Source organism: Xiphophorus hellerii, chromosome 12 (assembly GCF_003331165.1).
Source record: "Xiphophorus hellerii strain 12219 chromosome 12, Xiphophorus_hellerii-4.1, whole genome shotgun sequence".
Lineage (NCBI taxonomy): Eukaryota > Metazoa > Chordata > Actinopteri > Cyprinodontiformes > Poeciliidae > Xiphophorus > Xiphophorus hellerii.
Window position 1 is genome coordinate 27,638,789 of NC_045683.1, and position 18,469 is coordinate 27,657,257.

Consider the following 18,469-nt stretch of genomic DNA (forward strand, 5'->3'; position numbering starts at 1 on the left):
ATCGGTCTACTGCTGGAGGAGGCTGGCGGATGTGATTTCTGAGCTGCATTGATTTCTTAATAATGCGCCTCTTGGGACATTTGAAAGTAGGCTTGTTTTTGCGTGACTAAAGGTAGGCATGGAGATGTAGCAGTCCAGATAAGGGCTGGGTTACACTCAGGGCACCTGATGCTCACCGAGGAAGAGAAAGTTGAACGGGATCCTAAAGTGATGCTTAAAACGTACATTTGAGCATTACTGCTTCGTTTAAACTTGGCAAAAACAATAGAAAAAAGTCAAAAAATGTATATTTGATGTAATATTCTAGACAAAGAGCTGTAAAAAAAAACTTGGACGACTTATTGGTGTGAAGGCACCAAACGCGTTTTGTGCGTCAGGCGCGTCGGGTTTACATTCAAAGTCTACGTGGAGGCACGTCGAGGGCCTGTCGTGGCGCGATTTGAAGCGTTGAGCGTTTGACGTGTTTTCGACAAATAGGCCGGCAACGGAAAACAACGTCCAGAGCGATTCTGACGCACCCTCGACACGCCTCCACACAGACTTGGAATGTAAACCGGACGCGTTTTTGACGCGTGCAACGTATTTGGTGTGGACGCAGCGATACTGTTGGAGTCATGACAAAACGTAAACGCACAAGTGGGAAAATCTGAAAAGCTGCTAATATAGAAATTATCTAAAAGTGGTTACATTACCTATTAGGATTGGCGATTTATATAAATACCCTAGAGCAGTGGTCCCCAACCTTTTTAGTACCGCGGACAGGTTAAGACTTCACAAATTTGCTGCGGACCGAGTGGGGGGCGCATAGGGAGGAGACCGAATTGATCCTGTTTGTGGGCTCAATGTTGCCGCGCAAGACGTAACCTACAGAATCCGGTTAAAGGATTTTCAAAATAAAAGATCCTCCAGACTCAATACATAACACGGAAATATTTAATTATTTCTTGTGCGGCCCGGTTCCAATTGGTCCACGGACTGGTACCGGTCCGCGGCCCGGGGGTTGGGGACCACTGGCCTAGAGTGATCAATTTTTAAACAATTTTTTGTTTTGCAAAGGGTTCAAATGTATTCAGTTTACATCTAGTTAATATTCTAGAGTGCAACAATCAGGTGGAACAACAGCAGAGATGGTCGACGTGCTTGAGGAGCTCAGAGTGCGGAGCGACGAGGGGGAGAGGCAGAGATCCGTCACCTGCTTATCTGCAGGCCACGCTTCATCTCTGTCAGTCTGTCACCATCTCGTTTATTTCTTTCTTTCTTTTCTTTTACTCCGGGTGTGCAACCCAAAGGTGCAGCGGCACACCGAGACAGTCTATGTTGATTGTAAATTATAAATCCGATAGAATGCGGTCGATGCAGTCAACCTCTGCCATACTGGCGCATCGTCTTAACCACAGCAGGAGTCGAAGTGTTGATGCTATGATTAATGCAACCCATCTGCACAGCAGAGGCGGATGGAGGGACGTTTGTTTGGCAGATTCAGTCTGCACATTTAAAGTAAAGACACTTTGAAACGCTTCCTCCCATGTCACGGTCCAACGACCTTTGGGATTGTTTTTGTCTGAATTCTTTGTTTTGAGGTCCAGTAATTTGAATAATTACTGTATTTTTTTTTAATATATTTAGCTTTGTTTAATTAGTCTTTGCTGGTATTTGTAATTATCCCAGGCTCCTGTTGTCTCCCCAGCTCAATTGTCTTCTCCCCACTCTGCTGCCATTCAACGTGTTGATTGCACTCAACTTTTTTCATGTCACAACCAGACCTCCAAAATATCAAAGCTTCCTAGTTTCTTTAGGTTTAGATTTCTGATCTGTTTCCGGATGTTTGCTCTTCTTTTTCCTGTTTTTTTTCCTCCTCTTTTTTTCTGCTATTAAGTCCATCAACAGCCTTCACCATCGGCGCTCCTCCTCCAATTGATTTCTCGTTTATCCTTAGTTTGTCAGAAATTAGACAAACTGAGACGCCTTCTCTCGTCTTACCGTTGATGTAATATAGATTTAAACTGAAAAGCTTTAATAGCTTTTTACCAAATAAAATATTCATTTCCCATTGCATGCATAAAGCACATACTTTATTCATTAGGAAATTTTTTCTAGTTTTAACATTTATTCCTTCTGCTGGCTACAATTTAAAAAGAAAAAGGGAAAAAAAATCTATGTTTTTAAAGATGTTTTTGTTTTTGCAGGACCAGCATCTCAAGAAGGTCGTGACCCTGCTTTGGACAGATGTCAACCGGCTCTGAGATTTGCATGGGTCGTTCTCATCAACCAAAGGTAAGATCGTCCTTTTGCTAAACCTCTCAAGTCATTCGTTTAGGCAGGTAAAATAAAACTGAAAAAATGGACTGAATGACTGATGACCTGCTTGGGTTCTGACTGTATGAAACTGGGTTCTGATGGCTGTGACTCTGGGTCGGGTGGGAGACTTTCAGCTTCAGATAGGAAATGTTGGGATTTTGTTTCATTTGTTGTTTGTCATTCAGTAATTTCATCAAGAAAAAAATGACTAAGATTGACAGTTTTGTTCAAGGGCGTAGGAACGAGTCTGTCATGGGGACAGCAGGTGATACTGTAATCTGTCTTCTGACAATAAGTGAGACTAAAACAATAGATTGCTGTGCATTAGACGGACTTCTCTTTCGCATCCTGTCCACATGTCTTGTCTTTGGTAACTGTACGTGAGCGCTGTGTTTCTAAAGCGGTTCTTTGGATTCCCCCTTCCTTTCACTGTTTTCCAAATTACTGATGTTCTTGTTTTAGGGAAGTGGGATAAAGACAAACAGTTCAGACTCTCATGCTGGTTGCCAGGGAGTCATACACATACCTATTTATAGTCGTCAAATAAAAAGTAGGGGGAGAAAGTAAAACGAATGGACATCTTTTTCTATCCCTTGACACAATGTTTCTCTTTAGCCACTGATTTACTGAACTCCGACTAACAAAGGTTTGTTATTCCCTTTCTGCCGGGGTTAATCTTATTCCTGACAGTTAAGACAAATCATTCCCAAGTTTTGGCACCAAGAGAAGACACGACTGAACTCCAAACCGTGTCCGTTTTAGTTTGGTGCTTTCTGTTGAGCAGAACTGTGTTGGATTTTCTCGGAGGAGCGGTGGATCAGCGGCGCTGCATCCCGTCACCTCAGTCAGGATTTACCTCCTGGCCTCAGATCAGACACACACTTTAAAACCTGACAAGATTTAAAGATTTGCAAAAATAAAAATGGGCACAAACGGGTTGACGTGAAGCAGCACTAGCATTGGATATGAAGCTGCTTTTAACCACCTCCTTGAGTACTGGTTGGTCATTGGTACTGAATTAATGATTGGTTCATCCCTCGCTTTTCTCGACAGACTGCACTTCTCATCTGCACCACTGCCGCAACACATTTTTGTTTGTTTTGACGTTTTGTCTAAGCTACAAAAGCTACAAAATCCTTCTTTTTGTGATTGCTTTAGATTGGAGCAAGTTGCCAACTGATGGCCAAGTGTTTCTGGCGAGTTTGGCCCTGATTTGACCTACCAAAACCTGTCTAAACTGCAATCTATGCTGCAAAACACCTTATTTATCAGCACAATATTAGAAACATTTGCATTTATGAATTTATTGTTGAATATAGGCATGATCCCATTGTATCCTTTGTCTATTCTTTTCCTTAATCACAATGTCCCCAGCAGTCCTCCTTAATTTTTGAATCATGGCCTCTAGGTTTTACACCGTGTTCCAAATTATTATGCAAATTGGACTTAAGTGTCATAAAAATAAAATTTTTTGTTGTGCTATTAAATTTATAGATGGTATTGTGTGTCAGGGCTCTTTGAATCACTATAATTAATTTCAGAGAGCTGGTTGATTAGTTTGTCTGCTGAGCTCAATTAAAGGAAATCTACTTAAGAAGGATGTTCCACATTATTAAGCAGGCCACAGGTTTCAAGCAATATGGGAAAGAGAAAGAATTTCTGCTGACGAAAATCATCAGATAGTGTAGTACCGTACGACACGGTATGAAAACATTAGATATTTAACAAAAACTGAAGCGTTGTCGTACTGTGAAGAGATTTGTGGCTGATTCAGAACAAAGATGGGTTTGTACAGATAAAGGCAAAATGAGGAAGGTTTCTGTTAGACAAATTCACCGGATTAAGACAGCAGCTGTTAAAATGCCCTTACAAAGCAGCAAACAATTATTTGAAGCTGCTGGAGCCTCTGGAACCTCAAGGTGGAGGATCCTCCAGAGGCTTGCGGTGCATGAACCTACTACTGGGCCCCTAACCAGAGATCACAAGCAGAAACGGTCGCAGTGGGCCCAGCCGTATATGAAGAGTCATTTTCAAACAGACTTGTTCACTGATGACTGCTGTGCAACCCTGGATGGTCCAGATGGATTCAGTAATTGGTGGTGGACGGCCACCACGTCCCAACACGGCTGTGACGTCAGCAAGGAGGTGGTGGAGTCATGCTTTGGGCTGAAATCATGGAGAAAGAATCATTGGTCGGCCCCTTCAGAGACCCTGGAGGTGTGAAAATGACCTCAGCAAAGTAGATGGACTTTCTGACTGATCACTTTCTTTCATGGTTCAAAAAGAAGAGTCGAACCTTCAGTAGCAAAATCATCTTCCTGCATGACAATGCACCATCTCATGCTGCAAGGAATACCACTGTTTCATTGGCTGCTATGGGCATAAAAGAGGAAAAACTCATGGTGTGGTCACCATCCTCCTCTGACCTCTGACCTATTGAGAACCTTTGGAGTTTCCTCAAGCAGAAGATCTGAGGGTGGAATGCAGTTCATATCAGAACAGCAGCTCTGGGAAGGTTTTCTGATATCCTGCAAAGAAATTCAAGCAGAAACTTTCCACAAACTCACAAGTTCAATGGATCAAGAATTGTGCTGTGATATTAAAGAAGGTCCTATGTTAACATGTAACTTGGTCTGTTAAGATGTTTTTGATTGAAATAGCTTTTGATTTTAGTACATGTGACCACTTAATGCTGCACATTCAAAGAATGACCGTTTGCAGTTCTTTATAATCCATAAAATGTTTAGAAAATCTGCTGTGCATAATAATTTGGAACAGTGCATTTTGAGTTTTTTATTTTTGAAAAAAATACTGTTCTCATGGGGAGCTTTGTTCAGTCAAATTTGATTTATACTGTAATAGTTCATGACTTGAAAATTATACTGACCATCATTTGCATTGACCATTTAAGAAAATCTGAGAAAACATCACTTGCATAATAATTTGGAACACGGTGTAGACGAAGGAAAGTAAAAATAAGAATTACCCACAAACATTGTTTTCCAGCAGACTGTGAGGGGATCGTAACAGAGCTGTTCAACACCTGCATCCAAGCAGGCGAAGTTGCACCGCTGACTGCAGTGTGACGCATTGTGTAGCTCTTAACTGCACAAAGATTCCACAAGTGGCCATTATTTACTAGACGCGGGGGAGATGACACACTGTGTGTATGAGAAAGAAGTTGCTTTGAAATAAAGTTTTACTGCTTTAAAAGTTTCTCTCCAGCATCTCATTCTTTAGCAATTAGCTGAATTAGCATTACAGCTGTAAACATGAGTTTTGTGTGTTGTTTTTTTTTTTTTAAACTGGTAATAATAGACCTTCACTTTAAACTTTGAGTTTTCTAAAAGGCAGACGATGCATCCAACGTGTTTCATGATAGACAGCGGATGGAAGGAATTAAGATCCAGACTTCCTGTTGTCGGTTCGGGGTCGATTTATCCTTTGGCCACGTCGACAGAACAACTGCTGGGCTGGTTGTAGAAATTGTTAGCTCACTTTTGATGTTTGATCGTAATAAGATCTGTTTTTTTTTTCCTTACATATTCTGACCTTGACCTTTCTGTGTAACGCTTAATAGGAGACCACATTTTTGCCTGCTCAGAATTCCTGTTTTAGGGTCATCGTCTTCAAATTGTAACAGTTTGAACAGTAACAATCTGCACAATGCGGTGCAGTGTGGGTTAAGTGCGTCTACGTACTGGGAGAACGGTTATCCGTCCACAAGCCTTCCCTGTAATATCAAGGTCGGCTTGTTCTGAACTCTTTAGCTCTCCAAAATGTCATTGGTTTAATTAATTCTCTGAAGCCTCTCTTAGGAAAGACCCTTTTAATAGTAAGAGAATGCCTATTAATCTACTGGCAAGGGGCCAATTATGGTGGACGGTCACCGTGTGAGCATACAGTGTGAGAACTAATTTGACCTCGAGGTCTGAGCCGGGGGATTTCAACTCGCACGTTCTCGGGTTTCATGTAACTGAAAATGGGAAATGAAGAGGCCACCTTGCTCAGGAGGCGAACAATGTTTCTGTGCCCGACTCAAATGCTTAAGAGAGTTAAAGCAATTTTTAATGCTGGGCAAAGATGATGACGTTAGAAAGTGGAATTGTGAAGTGAAAAAGGCAGAAATTGCGAGGACATGTGTAACGTACGTGGAGGAAATGACTTAAATGGTGAGCAAAGGAAGAATAACAAGCATTTTCAGTGGGGAAGTAATGCAAACACGTTGCTGTGAATTGGAGCTCATTACGTTTGTGAAGTCCGAAGAACCTCCACATGCTGGTTTAGAAAACATGCAGAGGCGCCTTGATGGCGTCGCCTGCCCTGTAGCAGCACAGAAGTTATCCCTGTGAAAACCGATCAGTAATGGCTGCAGGAACACAGCAGGCGGTCTCTGCTGTTCACCCACGTGAATAAAGGCTTTTATAATGAAATTAAGTGTAAAAATAAAAAGGTCCCACACTGGTGTCCACTATGAAGCCTAATCCGTCCCATTCAATCTGATTTCTACAGACTGTTGTTCCCTTCGAGATCTATTCTCTTTTTACCTTTTTCATTTGGTCACAATTAAATGTTTCAGATCATAAGGTCAATTAAAATTTTACATACAGATAACCTGAGTAAATCCAAAATACGGATTTTAAAGGATTGTTTCATATTTATATCTACAGGAAAGAGCTGTCCGAACCAACGGGACTATGCGAAAACATGGCAGCCTAGCTTGTTAAATCATGTTTTATACCTTAAGTTTAGATTTAATTTTACTGGCCACATGCAGATCTGTAGCACTAACAGACCCTATCTAAAAACAAGAAGCAGTTTGAAGAGTCAGCACATCACACACTGATCCAATGGACCTTTAAGAAAACAAGAGACGCACTTACTGTTTTGACAAAGAAGAGTTGGGCTAAAATTCCTCTTAAGTGACATAAAAGGTTCATTGTGATCGCAATTATTGGGGGTAAGAATAGCCCAACCAACTATTTTACTTAAGGGAGCCATTTTATTTTATTTTTTTCAGATAAAGCTTTGTTCCCTTAACAAATTGAATCACTGTTTACCCACGTTATTTTTTGCCTGGTATCAAAATTAGTTTGACTTAAAACACTAAAATGTGAGGAAAAGGACTTCTTTCCTTTTTTTTAATGTCCCTCTACTTTCTAAACCAGATCAGCTCTGACCATGTAACTCATCTAAATGTAAATGATTGCGTTTGGAAAAAATGTCGAGACAACTTTCTCATTAGCTCTGAATGTACGGAGGGGGGAGATTCTTGGCAGGAGTTTGCCATATACACAGACGCGTTGCTATGATTCCAACGGTTTTTAGAGAAACCAGAGTTGGTCACGTAAGATGTATAAAACCCTTTTTAATTTCTTTCTTATTGTTTAACAATATGGTGTTCCAAAAATGACTACCTCATGAAGCCCAAAATGAAATGCAAGTCACTCTGCCTGAGGGCCCAGTGCTCATTACGCCCATTGGTTTTCTTCAGAAAGTAAACAAATACTGTTTATCATTCATTTCTTTTGCTTATTTAGTGCCAGAAAAAGCCCGAAGGTACCGCTTATAATTGCATGCATTGAACACATATTACTGAACTTTATTAAGTTAATGTAAACCAAGAGAGGGCGAGCTTTTTTTTTTTTCTTTTTTTTTTTCTCTCCACTCACTCTGTCAACGTGAATTGGATAAGACGGAGAACGAAATGGGCTTTCGGCTCCAGTCCTTCAGCCGAACGTGCGATCGTTTTAGGAAATTACATGTTGCAATGACAAAGTCTTCACATCCGCATCGAATTCGTCAATGAGTCCAACCTTTCGTGTGACGTACCACTTCCAGCATTTCATCTTAGGGAAGCACCTAACAGGGGAAAATGTGGCTTTTCAGACTCCTTAGAGCAGGGGTTTCAAACTCCAGTCCTCGAGGGCCGCTGTCCTGCAACTTTTAGATGTGCCTCTGCTGCACCACCTGAACAGAATAATTAGGTCATTAAGGCTCTGGAGAACTGATCTACACAAGGAGGAGGTAATTAAGCCATTTCATTCCAGTGTTTTGTACCTGTGGCACATCTAAAAACTGCAGGACTGCGGCCCTCGAGGACTGGAGTTTGACACCCCTACCTTAGAGGATTTCATGTTTTTACCTGAAGTGTGGAGCTGGAGGTGCGGTTGGAGTAAAAGCTTATGTTTGGAGAGTCCAGACATGACTGAGATTGGTGTAAAGCTTATATTTACACCAACAGTTTTCATACTGCGGCAGCACAATGACCCCAAAGTAACACAAAATATAACGACAAAGCAGCTATGTGTGGTAAAATCGTCCATTGTGCAAATAAAACATTAAACGGTGTTGCTGTACTTGGCGCCAAGAATGGCCACGTGCAGCAAAGTGGCACAGTGCATGTTTAAATTTTAATTTAAACAGAAAATTACAATTTCTGTTTCATTTTATTTAACCAGAAATTCCGATTTCTGTTTAGATTAATTTCCGTCGACCATTTCTTACGCGCTCCACACATGCTGGTTGCTGTGTTTGTCACTAATATAATTAGCTGCTAGCACAGAGCTCCCCCTGTGTGCGGTTCAGCGTTGGGAGTTCAATCATGCCCTCGCTGTGTTGGGTTTAGAGTCGGTCTGCGTTTGGATGCGCCGTGGTGCTGCAGCGGAGAAGCGGCATCGGCAGAGAGTCGGCGAGCGTGACTAATCCACGGATCTCCTGCGCGGTGTGTACGGCCGGGCGTCCTTCACGCCTCGCCCCTCGCTGAGCGGGGAGGTTTTGTTGCTGCTCGGTGCGCTGCAAACAGACGTTGAACAGTTTTGCCTTTTTGTCTGCACACGCTGCAGGCTGGTGCTGCCTTTGGCTCCTCCAGTTCACTCCGGACAGTCCACTGTGGAACTCTTGTTTAAATTTACTTCTTGAGTACGGTGTTTTCGCCTCCACCAGCACTGCTGATTGTAGAAAAAATATTTATTTTATGTGTTTCAAGTTATTCCTTGAGAGCAGAAAAACATCAACTGGAAATGTACGCGGTAGAGCAACACAAACTCTAAGGGGAAAAATGAAGAAGCTGAGCATTTTCTTAAGAAGTGCTCATAGGAAAATGCGTACTTATTCACACTGCTTTACTTTGATTCCCCGACATAAAATCTGGTGTGAGGAACCTCTTAAAGGGGCCGTATTGTGTATTTTCCAGTCACAAAGTCACATATTATAGCACAATCAAGTACCTAGAGTTTGTTCAGTTGCTATAAAAATGCTGTACACGCCAAACATAACTTAAAAGAAATTTGAATTCAAATTTAACATCTTGAAATCGGGCTTCTGTCTCTTTAAGAAACTCCTGCTCTTTCCGATATTCCGACATTGTTGGACGTCAACATTGTGTCTCATTATCCCATTCTTAGGACAGTCGGACTGAGAAGTATTTCTCAGTTTTGGCCCAGTAGACGCGCAGCTCCATCAGGTGTTCGCTAATTTCTGCTGGCTAGTCTGAAGGAGCTGTGTGTGAGAGAGACACAACGAGTAGTAGTTGCACACTCCTCAAATCTGACCGTTAAAACAAAAAAAACAAGCCCAAAGGTCATGCAAGAAACAAGGTGCTCTGGTTTGATGTGACTGAGATTGAACTTTCTGGCCTTTTTTTTACATTTTTTATCAGACCCTTCACATCACCCTGAACACACCACCCCTATTGTGGAAACATGGCGGTGGCAGCGTCATAATGTAGGGATGCTTTTCTTCCCGGGAGAGAGGGAGGATCTGCAGCTGTTACCTCCGACAGACGGTTCTACAAATTATTCTGTTCAGGGAGACGAATAGTAATGCGCGCCACACTTTGTCCATGTCTATCACATGAAGTGCCTTTAAACTTGTTTAAACTGTAACATGGCGAAAGAAGACGAGTTCAAAGAGTCTGAACACTTTTCCGAGGCATTTTGTCCGCATAACTTCCGTTAGATTCATTATTCTAGACTTTGACCTTTTTGACTACGCAGCCTTCACTTTAAATGAATTCTCCATCACAGCCACAGCCCTTCAGAGACCTTAATTCAGCTTTAATATGGCAGTTTTCATTTCGCCCGTTAGAACGAAAATGACAAAGTTGATGAACGAGAACACTGACCAAAAGCCTTGTCTGTTCAAATTCCAAAGCAGGGAAATTGGAAGTGCCTCTCTGTTAATGGGATTGCTTTGTTCTTTTCCAGCTCCATGAAGGAAGGGAGGGGGGGCTATTGGCTGATTGCCTCTCAGCTGTCTTGTGCTTGTCCGTGTTTTGTTTTATTTTATTTTGACGTTAGCAGTTGCAGAAACTTCCATCAAGCTGAAGACTTTCTTTCTTTTTTCTTTTTTTTTTTTATTGTCTACAATTGTTTCCAGAGTCGGTTTAACTGGACACACAGACAAACCCAAAACAAACAAAAAAAAATGAGCAAAAACCTACAGACTCAGATCATTGTCAGAATGCTGTAACATGTCACACAAACTGAACATTTTGTTATTTTTGTCTGCTTGGAAAAATGTTTGTACTGATGTACACCAAATGTGGAAATGTACCGTCAGATGTCCTGAACCCAGACAGGTACAACAGTCGCTGTTTTTTTTTTTTTTAGCACTCTATTTGTGAAGTGCCTTTGAGTGAAAGAGATCAGACTCTTTGAGCTCACTAATATCTCTGTTTAGTAAATGAAAACCAGTCGTGTTCGAGACGATCATTGTAATTACTGCTTGTATTCCTGCCACCTTGTCATTGGTCATGCTTGTCCTTTGCCAGTTAGTGCCGTTGTTCCTCAGGAGCCTCTCTCCGTCTCCTCCATACAAGTTGACAAAGCAAGACTGGTCAGTCAGATAAGAGACTGCAGCCTCCTTAAGTTCAGTAGTGTTTGACCTGTTGTGACTACAGTTGAAACGTCTTGCCCCTTGACTATTTCAGGAGCAAACACTCACAGATTTCCGCACGCATTCCACCAGGGCTCTGCGCTCCATCAAAGGTGGTAATGTTAAGTGATAGAAGCAGGAATCTATAGAGGCTGGTAGTCTGTTTTCTGATGGCTTCAGTCTGAGATCTGTCAGTGAAGCCCGTGCTGCTGTGGTTCACCATCTGCATCTGGATAGAGGAAAAACCACAGAGCCAAACTGAAGCAGCTTTCACGCAAAAGTTGTATATGTACATACCACTAAAGCCTGTTGATGCATATTCAGCACTTACTATTGATAATTAAAGGGATAGAAATGGGATTCTGTCACAAGTTATGAAGTAGATGACTTCCTTGTTGGTGTGATTGAATCTAAACCCAGACTTGTTGAAGCAAACAGCTACTCAGAGAAGGATTAAGATCAAAACGGACATCTGGCATCTTAAATCGGGTCCAGTGTGAAAAGCATTGTTGGTGTTTTTTGCTAATTTTATTTTATGAATCTTTAAGGGTTTTTTTCACCGTGGACTGTGAAATTGCTCACTGACCAGTTGACTGTTAATATGGAAAACACATAAACAGTCCATTTGTTAACTTCAATACTTTCAGAGAATTACTCTGATCACAAATGCTTAAGAGGGTCCCATCGTAGTACATGTTTCCCTCAGGAAGAGTATTGGTGGAACACCACCTCTTACCACCATTTCCCAAAATCGTTTAGATGTAAATAATTATCTCAGGAAATATTGTAGATCGAATGCAAACGTAACAAAGGCTTTGAAGATATTTGTACCAAACACCAAAACTATTTTTACACCAGTTTTATTTTAAGACGCTAGAATCCACTTTGGTCTTTTATTCCCCCCAGCCTAGCCTTTAGCTAGTTCATATTGTATAATGAACTACAGTAGTTAGCTGCAGTAAGTAAAAGATCATTTTTCCTTCTTGTTTTCTCATTACTTCGTTTCAAAACGTGCAAACAAAAACTTGACAATTGTGAGAAAATCTTGGATCCTTATTTATAATTGTATATTACCTGACCTGTCAGATTGGGTTTTTTTGATGCAAGAAAGCACAAAATCCATAATTTAGTAAATATTAAATCTACAATGTGGGTTGCAATCAGTATTTTCTAATATTAAGTGATTAGTGCTTTTAATTGACGGGGAAATCTACATCCAGACTGGGAGGAGATGGTCTGAAACTGGTTCTGTGCGCTGCCTTTTGATGATTTGTTCTTTTTTTTTTTCTCCTCAGGAAAAGCAAAAATTTAGTTCCATACCACACTGTTATTCTTATATGTGTTGTCCTGCCCAGCTCAGCGAACATCCTGCTGCATGACTATTTCATGCAATGTTGTTACTGGTTTCAAAGTGTTACCAAAAGTACTTTTTGAGTCATTCTTAATGTTCTTTGTCCTGTTTTCATGTTTTTGTTTTTTTATTATTTTATTTTATGTTTGTTTTTTTTTAATATAAGAATAGGCCTCCGGGTTAAATTATTAGCATCTAATCACTTCATGCTTACATTTCTACATACATTTTACAAATATGTACCTATATATTCACAGCAACGGGTTTCTAAATGAGCCATGTCCATGCTGCGAGCGTATGAGGATGCGAGCGGCCAAGTCTCCAGTTCTGCAAAAGCCGCCGCGCCGGAATGTTAATTGGGATGCCTCCTCTTCCTCTGCGATAAGGAAGCAAGGCTATGTTCAAAACAAACCAGAGATTGGGACGTCCCGCCGCCTCAGCCCAGGAGACAGACGGGAGGAAGTTGGTGATTGTCTCTCTCTCTCTCTGTCCTTGGCTCTCTCTCCCACGCAACTCCGCACCGCGTGGCAGAAAAACAGAAATATTACAGAGCGGGGAGGTGGTTCACAGGAAGACTCAAAGCGTGTGTATTATTAAGACTGGAGCGCCAAGGTTTTGAAGTTATGCTAATGAGGACCCTTTTCGGGGCTACAAATCTAACAGCGATTTGAATAATTTCTCTGCCCATCCCTTCTCCTCTTCCTCTCCCGCCTCCTCCGCTCGTTTCTGCTTCTTTCCTCCCCTCCATCCTGTTAGAGTCACGCATTCAAGGACGCCAGCCTTGGCATGGAGCTCAGCACAAGCTGGTTGAAGGAGGTGATGGCAGATTAGAGGAGCGGCTACAAAAAAAGCTCAAACCTCTGACAGGAGGCGTCCCCCCCCACGTATCGTCTATAATGAAGTGCTCATTTTATATTGACCTCCTCCTGACATGCATCTGATTGAGTCTAGAACACAGAAAGGTCTTGTGGGATGATGTCTATTCCAACACAAACCCCTTATTGTCAGCCGTTCTCAGAGTAAAGTTCACCGTTCATAGGGGAATAATATTTATTGTTATTTATTAGAAAAATTGGTAGCAGAAATCAGAAAAATCAAACATTTTGGCAACATTTTTGGAAAAACGAAGACATTTTTAAATTGAGGATTACAAGCTCTGTGTTAAATTCAAAATCCTGATTAGAATATTGCTACTTAGCCTAAATGTCTGATGTTTATACAGACATCCAAATTGCTCTGCTCATGCAGGAGGCAAATCCGAATTAAATGTTTTATTTTTTTTGGCCATATCTGACCTTTTCATGGCAGTCTCAACGGCCCAATTACGACATTTTCACACCCCGACAAATTTATTTTGTGCCACTCCCATATTGTTACACTAAATCAGACTTGTATCTAACAGTGTTCAACACGGCTGCAGTCGGAAGTCGCATTTTATCCGACTTTGAAGCCCCATCCAAACAGACTTACCATTTTCCACAGAAGCGGCTGCATGGCGGCGCTGTTGCTTGGCAGCGAGAGCCTCGAGGTTTGAATCCAGCCCCGCGGCATTTCGGTGTGGACTGTGAAACTTCTTTCCATGCATATTAATTTCTCTCCAGGGACTCTGAGTTCCTCTCAACACTCCAAAAACATTCACGTAAGTTTTACTGGTCTTAAGGAATTTCCAAGGCGTAGAAAATGGACGGACGACCTGAAAGCAGTCGACATGTTCAAACAGCCAAGAGTCGTCTGCAGAAAAGTGGAGTTTTGTGTTTAGGAACACCTAAATTGGTTTCCAAAGAACTCTAAAGAAAAATCCAGCAGTATTAATTTGACATAATTTGCACACGGGAGCAGGTTTTCTTTAGCCGATGTACAGAGCTTTCTAGCTTTAGCAGCACTATGATCAATTATTTCGATGCTATTTTATTCCATCTGCTCCCAGAGGCAGAATGCAATGAACTGCAATAACAAAAGTAACAACCGCGGTTGGACCGCAGCGTTCGCAGCACTGGGAAGCTCTCTCATATTAGATTTGGCGAGCTGTACGAGTAATTATTGAGCGCAGATTCTCAGGCTCTGCAGCCGTGGTGTGATCACTAACCAAAGGTTATTAAATCTTACTCGATGAGTCTTGTTTTGGTGCTGTGTTTATTCTGTATGCTTCTTTAAAACTGATCCATTATATAGCACTGCAGCATTGGGTGCCTGAATGATGCCATCATTAAGGCTGTGTAAGAACAGAGGAGGGTTTGGGAAATGAGATGTAGGAAGAAGAAGAAGAAGAGTGAGGAGGAAACCTTTGTTTTTTAGCTGTTGCAGCACAGAATACACTGACACATGGCATTTTGTAAGGCAGCAAGAAATGAGGTTATAAGCAACTTATAAGTGGTGTGCACATAACGCCAACAAGAACTAAGGAACCAGTTCTTAGTGCTTTCTAAGGGGGGGAATTTTCTAAGACCTGATAATCCGGTAGACTGTAGGATGGGGGAACACAATTGCAACATTTGTTACGTTTTCAGCTTGTGTGGTTTGGTTTCACACTGCACTGTCAACAAAAACCCAACCCTTTGAAAAACCTGCACCAAGAACCACTGAAGAAAATGATACTAAAACCTCTGAAGACATAAGCGCAACTTTCTTCTTCACAAAATGTAAACAAGAATGGAGTATCAGATTTTTGTGGCTGTAGGATTTCTCTGTCTTTGGCAACAAAAAAAAAACTACAAGACATTTCTCCTGTTGGCCTCAGAGACATGTTTGCTTTGGTTGTATTTACCCAGAATACCCTGCACCATAGTCCGCTTTCTCCCTTTGGAGCGGTCTCCGGTCTGCTTTGCATTCACATACGCATTCGAACCCCACCAGAGTTCACTTCAGCCAAACCTAAACCTAGGGTTTAGGTGGACCATATATCGTATTTTTGGTTCTGCATCAGAGTTAGGGTTGTACATTCACACCTCCCCAAACAAACTGGTCTATCTAGGCAAACAAACTAGAGTTTGATTAAAGTGGACTGAACAGGGCTGGTGTGAATGCCCCCTGAAAGCATCAGAGAAACTTTATGCATCAACTTCCCCAACAAAATCTGTCTCCAGACCCTCTGCTGGAAGTGTTTGACCCTCAAGCCCAACATCGTGAGAAAAAGTCAATCCTTTACGATCAGTAGCTGCACTGTACCACAGAAAACACTTTCAGCTCATCTACGTCCAGGTTCAGTCAGCAGATGAAAACATTAAATTTCAAAATGGAATGTGTTCAGAGTTCAAACTTTCAACCACACGAATTAAACTGTTGTAATAAATTAAGACATCTGAAACAACCCAGTGCACTTGGCACATGTTTTTACTGTAGGTGATGCTGTTTTACGCTCATTCCCATCCTGAGAACCTGCTGGTCCAAATTACAGGTTTCATAAACGTAGTTGCATTGATTCAGTCTGCGGGGTCAAGGTGCTCAAACTGGGAGCGTCTGGTTAACAGATGTCTAAATTTATCACCCGTCTCCAGCTGTCCGTTTCATTTCTCTGAGCCTACAATGCAGGGGAAGAAAACGTAACATTGTGAAGTTTTTTTTTTTTTAGACCGAGGCTGATTTGATCTGATTTGTGATGGGTGATGATTTCTCCCTTCGCCGATTCCCAGAATGGCCCCACAGCAGGACCTCTGGCTGCAGACAGACCACACACGGAGGGGCGGTGGAGCATGACTCGGCGTCGGTCCCTGTCATTTATCTCTGTCATTTCTGCCAGACGTGCCATCCGCATACCAACAAGCCCAATAAACTGCTTTCTGGCTGTTTCTAAAACAAAAGAAAGGAAAGAAGCTGACGTTATTTGGGAAGTACATCTTATATAACTTTTCAGATAAGGTTATGTATCTGAAAGGTTATTCATTTTCAAGTGTAAGGAGATATCTGCACTAAAAACGAGAGTGAAAAATTCCTGGTAACAATGAGCGCGTTTGCAGTGAAAGGACAGTAATTTTCAGCAACAACAGGTTGCCTTTATCCGCATGCAGGAAGCAGAGTCGGGCCGGGGCTGTCGGCTCCCCCCTGTCCCCTCCATCGCATTCATCGTCCTCCATTTCTTCTCCAGCCAAACGCCACTAACGACATAAGCGCTCACACAGACCCTCCTCTTGTTCAGCCGTCCCCACGGACCCAGCGCTGCGACCGAGCGGGCTGACCGTTAGCGGAGGAGGCAGACGAAGTTTGGGAGTGTTTGGTGTTGCTTTCGCTCATCTCCAGGGATGCAGGAGGGGAAATCAATAATGTTTCATTAACCTGCTTCCCTCCCTGTAAATGAGCACTTCCTGCCTGGGGTGCCGGTAAACGCTGCCACAGTGACGATGTTTGCGGTGATGTCTCTGTTGTTAACTTGCACATCTCCGCAGGTACAAACACTCCAGCTGGGAAGCGAGCCACTTTCCTGCCCAGGAGTTTAACTTCTTTTAGTAGTAAGTTGGTTAAAAAAGTTGGTGGAGAACAAACTTTATATAGAAGGAACATATTTTTGCAAAGTACGTGTCTCAGGAAACCCCTACAGCTTTTTGGTCTGAGGCTGTTAATTTTAAAAAAAAATATTTTTATTTATTTTTATTTCTGCAAGGAAAATACCACAGTAATTATAACCTACAGATATGTAGAAAGTGCTATAAATTATAGATGTGCTGTTTCACAGTTAGAATGCATAATATATGGTAGAGATGAAGCCCAACTTTTTCAGCTTCATATGCACTTCACCTTTACGAAGTTTGTCCAATCCCAGGCTTAATATTATTCTGATTCCAAGTATTTTTCAGACTAAACCTAATCAAAGAGTAAATGAGTCACTTGATGCCACCAACCTTGTAGGAACACTGAAACACAGGTCATAGGAGGATCAAATGAGAAATATAATGTAACTTTATACGTAGAAACTGGCAGACTGATTTGAGGTAATAAAATGGCTGCAGTGTTACAAATGATTTAATATCAAGGTGTGTGGAGTACCATTTCAGAATGGACAACACATAGATCCTTGAAACAGATGGACTGCAGCAGCTTATGACCAAACTGATTCCACTGTCTTCTAAGAACAGCAAAACGGAGGTTTCGATTAACACGTTTTCACAAAACCTCGACAATAACTGATTGGAAAACCATCGTGTGGTTCCATGATTCTCAATTTTCACTGCAACATTCAGAGAGCAGATGGAATTTGGAAAACACAAATGTTTCCAAAAGTTCCTCTCATATTAACGATTCAGGCTTTTGGTGGCAATGCAGTAATAGCAATAAGAATATTTTTTTATCTAAGAATTATTTCAGTTTTCTTGAGTTTAGCTGTTGACCTTCTCCATCTTCTGATGGCTACTTCTACGAGAGTAATGCAATTTGTCAAAAAAAAAAAAAAATCAATTCCTCTCTTACTGGTTGTCCTCCAATAATCTCCACAGTCATTAATGCCGACCCAACTGAGCACCATTCAGATGTGTACAGGAGGTTTACGTCATTGATGATGGTGTCAGCAACTTCGTGACGCTATAGTGTTGATGCACTTGTAAATCTCTGAGGGATGTTTCCAACATTTTGTTGAAACCAAAAGGAACTGGGACATTTCTGAAGGCAGAATGTTACTGGTACTAGTAAGGAGATGCTAATAAAGTCACCAACAAGAGTATGTTCAATATCATCAATGCCTCAATTAAGAGATTAGCAAATTATTGGCAGAACAAACAGCAGCAATTGATCCAAGCTTTGGTGCCGTCTCACCCGGGTCGTTGCTCCATAGATTTGTCCATTAAGTCAATAAGCAATGTGAGAAAACTGCAACCTGTCCAAAATTAAGCTACTCGTGTAACTCTTACTTCTTGGTACTCTTGGTATTTTGCATAGAAACAGTTTTTTGCCAATGCAATGAAATATACGTGCGTTATTATCCACCGCTCCTCGCTAATGGAGCTTGGCTGAATTTCA

At 41.6% G+C, this 18,469-nt stretch overlaps 1 protein-coding gene across 8 annotated transcripts in view; it reads left to right on the plus strand.

Annotated features, from left to right (window-relative positions):
* The window catches only part of arvcfb (ARVCF delta catenin family member b), a 270,673-nt gene that overhangs the window by 73,724 nt on the left and 178,480 nt on the right, over positions 1-18,469 (plus strand). For all 8 annotated transcript variants that reach the window (XM_032578552.1, XM_032578548.1, XM_032578551.1 and 5 more), the window contains exon 2: positions 2,187-2,274. The gene's annotated coding sequence lies outside the window, so the exon portion shown is untranslated. The remainder of the gene's footprint in view (positions 1-2,186; positions 2,275-18,469) is intronic.